This window comes from Populus nigra, chromosome 2, assembly GCF_951802175.1.
Source record: "Populus nigra chromosome 2, ddPopNigr1.1, whole genome shotgun sequence".
NCBI classification, from domain to species: Eukaryota; Viridiplantae; Streptophyta; class Magnoliopsida; order Malpighiales; family Salicaceae; genus Populus; species Populus nigra.
Window position 1 is genome coordinate 10,383,820 of NC_084853.1, and position 4,832 is coordinate 10,388,651.

The window sequence follows — 4,832 nt, forward strand, 5'->3', positions numbered from 1 at the left end:
GGGGGGCCAGGGCCCGAAGGCAGCCCCCCCGCGGGCGAGAGAGCAAGCCAGCAGGGGCTGTCGCCTGCCGCGGCCAGCGACGTCGGGCTGGCCCCTGCCGCGGCCAGCGATGTCGGGCTGTCGCCTGCCGCGGCCAGCGACGTCGGGCTGGCCCCTGCAGCGCCTAGCCTCTCCCACGCAGGGGGCAGGCCAGAACGCGGGGGGCCAGGGCCCGAAGGCAGCCCCCCCGCGGGCGAGAGAGCAAGCCAGCAGGGGCTGTCCGCGCGTCGCGCAGCGCGGCATGGCTGCGGGGGCCGCGCGCGCGCGCCCAAGGGCCCCCAAGGGCCCCAGGCCCTCAGGCCCCAGCGCCCCAGCGCCCAGCGCGGGCGGGCGCGCGCGCGCGTGTGGTCTTTGAGGGGCGCCGGCCTGGTGGCTCCCTAAAGAGCAATAAGTGTCATTGCAGCTCTGGCAGGGGGAGACACTACTAGGTCCCAGCTGTCACCCCCCCTCTAAAAAATTCATTTCTTGGTATTTTGAGCTGAAATTTTGCACAGAGGTTGGCAAAAATCCAATCCACCTTCATTAATTTTCCCAGAATTTTTCGAGGTCGGGAAGTATTTGTTTTAATTTTCCTACCATTAGAAATCGAGTAAATCCGCAAAACTAGGAACCGGCCCGGAATGACCCCAAATTCAGTGGGCAGCCTCATAAAAATATGGCTGATTTTACTGGATTGGTTTCATGTGGAAAGCACGACGTTTTCTTGTAGGAATGCGGGAACCCCGGCAGCTCGCCTGCCGCGGCCAGCGACGTCGGGGACGCTGGCCTGCGCTGTCGAGCCCGCGAGGGCTGTCTCCGCGGCAGGCCCCCCCTGAACGGGGCACGACAGGCCACCGCGCTGGCTCGTCCAGCGTCGACAGTCCCTCGTCCAGGTTTCAGATCGCGCCAAGTCGAACCCATGACCTGCTCAAGCCATCGTGCGCTGCCGAATTCGCATCTGCGTGTAGGCTGCCATTCCACGCGGCAGCCCCTGTTTTCGTCAGCGTGCCCCCCTGACGAATTTTCCTGCCTGGCCCAGTCCAGCGTCCAGCCCCTGTTCGTCGAAAAATCTGCGCTGCCGATTTTCCACGCGGCAGCCCCTCTTTTCGTCAGCGTGCCCCCCTGACGAATTTTCCTGCCTGGCCCGGCCAGTCCAGCCCCTGTTCGTCGAAAAATCTGCGCTGCCGATTTTCCACGCGGCAGCCCCTCTTTTCGTCAGCGTGCCCCCCTGACGAATTTTCCTGCCTGGCCCGGCCGGTCCAGCATCCAGCCCCTGTTCGTCGAAAAATCTGCGCTGCCGATTTTCCACGCGGCAGCCCCTGTTTTCCTCAGCGTGCCCCCCTGACGAATGTTCGTCGAAAAATCTGCGCTGCCGATTTTCCACGCGGCAGCCCCTCTTTTCGTCAGCGTGCCCCCCTGACGAATGTTCGTCGAAAAATCTGCGCTGCCGATTTTCCACGCGGCAGCCCCTCTTTTCGTCAGCGTGCCCCCTGACGAATTTTCCTGCCTGGCCCAGTCCAGCGTCCAGCCCCTGTTCGTCGAAAAATCTGCGCTGCCGATTTTCCACGCGGCAGCCCCTCTTTTCGTCAGCGTGCCCCCCTGACGAATTTTCCTGCCTGGCCCGGCCGGTCCAGCCCCTGTTCGTCGAAAAATCTGCGCTGCCGATTTTCCACTCCGCAGCCCCTGTTTTCGTCAGCGTGCCCCCCTGACGAATTTTCCTGCCTGGCCCGGCCAGTCCAGCGCCCAGCCCCTGTTCGTCGAAAAATCTGCGCTGCCGATTTTCCCCGACGAACCTGCAGCTGCACAAATCCGCGCTGCCACTGCCCCATTGTCTGGACCAACAGTCTTTTCCATCAAGCCCTGGACTATAAATCGTCCAGACTCATCGCCAGCACCCGCTGCCGATTCTGCCGACTTTGCCGATTTCGTCGGCGCTGCCGATTCCAACACTGCCCGCCGTGCCTGAACCAGCGCTGTTTCGTCAGCGTGTCCCCTTGACGAATTTCCCTGCCTGGCCTGGACAGTCCATCTTCCAGCCCATGTTCATCGAAAAATCTGCGCTGCCGATTTCCCCGACGAACCTGCAGCTGCACAAATCTGCGCTGCCGATTTCCCCCCCTGTCGGCATGGCTGCCGCTGCCCCGATGTCCAGACCAACAGTCTTTTTTGTCGACTTTGCCGATTTTGTCCGCGCTGCCGATTCCAACACTACCCCCTGCATCCAAACCAGCATTGTTTCGTCAGCTCTTCCCCTGACGATTTTAGCCCTGTAACAAACAGTAGGCCTCCAATCCCGCCAACGGGAGCCAAGTTGATAGGGAAGAGAATTGAATGACGCGCCTGGTCCTCGCACCCCGCCACCCGAGGGGCCTTTTTCCCGGCAGCCTCTGAAAAACTCTAGCTTTCACGGTCCTCGCCGCCCCTCACCACCATGGCAGGTGTCACGGGGGTGATTTTTCGCAACGAAATCCAACCCGTGCGGCAGCCTAGTCCCTCACTAGACTCAGCCTTCCCTCGCCACTCCCACTCGTGTTTGCCTAGTAACTAAGCAAGCGGAATACACAAGCAAGAATAGGAATCATAGTGCACAACAAGCTTTACAGGAACTCTTTCCCAACCTTTATTAATCTCATACACAAAGGAAACTATACACAAATCCGTATGTGTGCTATGCACAAAGATTACATGCTACACAAGCTACCTCTAACTAGTGTTCTTGCATGCCCCTACATGCTGGACATCCCCACCCGAACGCCCTTACATTTTGAACATTCCCACCCGAATGCTCTTTACATTTGGAACACTCTCACCCGAATGCTCTCTACATTTGGGAACACCCTCACCCGAATGCTCCCCCACACACAAGAGCTGCATCTTGTATTTATAGACAAGCAAAGGAGCTGCAAAGGCTCCTCCCCATTATCCCCCATTTTCGGGAACTAGTGGAGCACTACCTCTCCCCCACGCTCCCATGTTTTCAGGACATGGTGGAGCACTACCTCACACCCATTATCCCATGTTTTCAGGACATAGTGGCCCGGCCAGCACCCAAGTTATGCTCCCATGTTCTGCCTCCCATGAAGCTGCCACTTTCCCCATTTTCGGGCTGTCTGCTTGCCAGCCCCAGCTGCCAGTTTCTGCTGCGTCAGCTGCTGACTTAGAAGGTCCATCACCTAAGTCCCACGTCCATGCCAAGTCACAAGCTCAAAGACTCGCATAGACCATTGCATGCTGCCTGCCGAATTCATTTCTGCCTATGCAAGGCTGCCGCAATCCATCGCTGCCGAATTCTAGGCAGTGTGCCTTCGTTGGCGCGTCCCAGCGCCTAGAGCTCTTTTCCCATGCCTCGGACAGTCCCTCGCCCAAGTTTCCAATCGTGCCAAGTCGAGCCCCTGACTTGCACAAGTTGCTGCGCGCTGCCGAATCCGCATCTGCGTGCAGGCTGCCCCTGCCTACGCTGCCGAATTCGCATATGCGTGCAGGCTGCCAATCTCTGCGCTGCCGAATTCGCATCTGCGTGCAGGCTGCTCCTGCCTACGCTGCCGAATTCTGCGATAGCCCCAATTCTCGTCAGCCTACCTCCTGACGAGGCTTGGACAGTCCCTCGTCCAGCCCATGTTCGTCAACAATCTTCGCTGCCGATTTTCCCTTGACGAACCTACAGCCGCATAAATCTGCGCCGCCGATTTCTCGCACTGATGGCATGGCTGCCAGCACCCTCAGGCCTTGTTTTGGCCAGCCAGCCAAAGCGTGCACCTCGTGCACATTTGACACTGTGACAAACCACCCCTACCAAAAGAACCCGACGCCCTCGTCGGACAGATTTGAAGTACCCTTTGCACCGCATCTGTTCCTCGTCACACTTCATGTTTCTCCGCATGAAACCTCTTCGGTTTTCCCACATTCAACAACAAATTCAGTCCACCGAATCTTTGTCAACCTGTTTCAAAACCAAGCTGTGACACATTCTGTTTTGGCTCGTTAGTTTTCCACAAATGTCAAACACATCATACTCGCAAGTATGTTTTCGCAAAGTTTAGATGCCATGCCGCCTAGCACCCAAGGAATCCGTCCCTTCCTTCACAAAATACATCCACACAAAATCACTTTGAAGAACCCATATGAGCTCCCATACGAACATCTAGTTCTTCAACCATTCTGCGTGCCCCAAAACTGCAAGTATACCAATATTGCTTACTTGTCTGCTCTTCAGCAATCAACACATCCTGCCGAATTCGCCTCTGCCCCTGCAAGGCTGCTGCTTGTTCATCGCTGCTGAACTCAATGCAGTGTGTTTTTCGTTGGCGCATCCTCACGCCTGGAGTTAAACCATGATCTGTCCATCGTCAAAGTTTTGAAACTCCCCCAAGTCTGCCTCGCACAAGGCAGTTTGGCCGCTCCTAAGTCTTCATCAACTCAGCTGGCCCCCTTCACACTAACTCTTTCCTTAGTGTTGAGCACACGTATAGGATTTACGTATGCCGTTTCTTCTCCATCCTTCCCCACGGAAGTAGCACTAGGCTGTGCTCTCAACAGGCAGTCCCTTGCGAAGTGCTTCCCCTCGCAAATAAAACAGCCCAAACATGATTCCGAAACATTTTCTTGCCCTTGGCTTCTGACTCCCCTTTGTCATCAGCCCTCTTAGGTTCTCCACCTGCAAGAAATAAGAATGCGACAGTGCTGTTACGCCCAGCACCAACTCAGTTTCGATGATCAACTCCATCTCATGTCGAAGTCTTTCAGCAAGTCCCTCCAAGTCCATTTGTAACCTGCCATAGCACAAACACATAGCATCCCAGCATCAAATTTCGTCT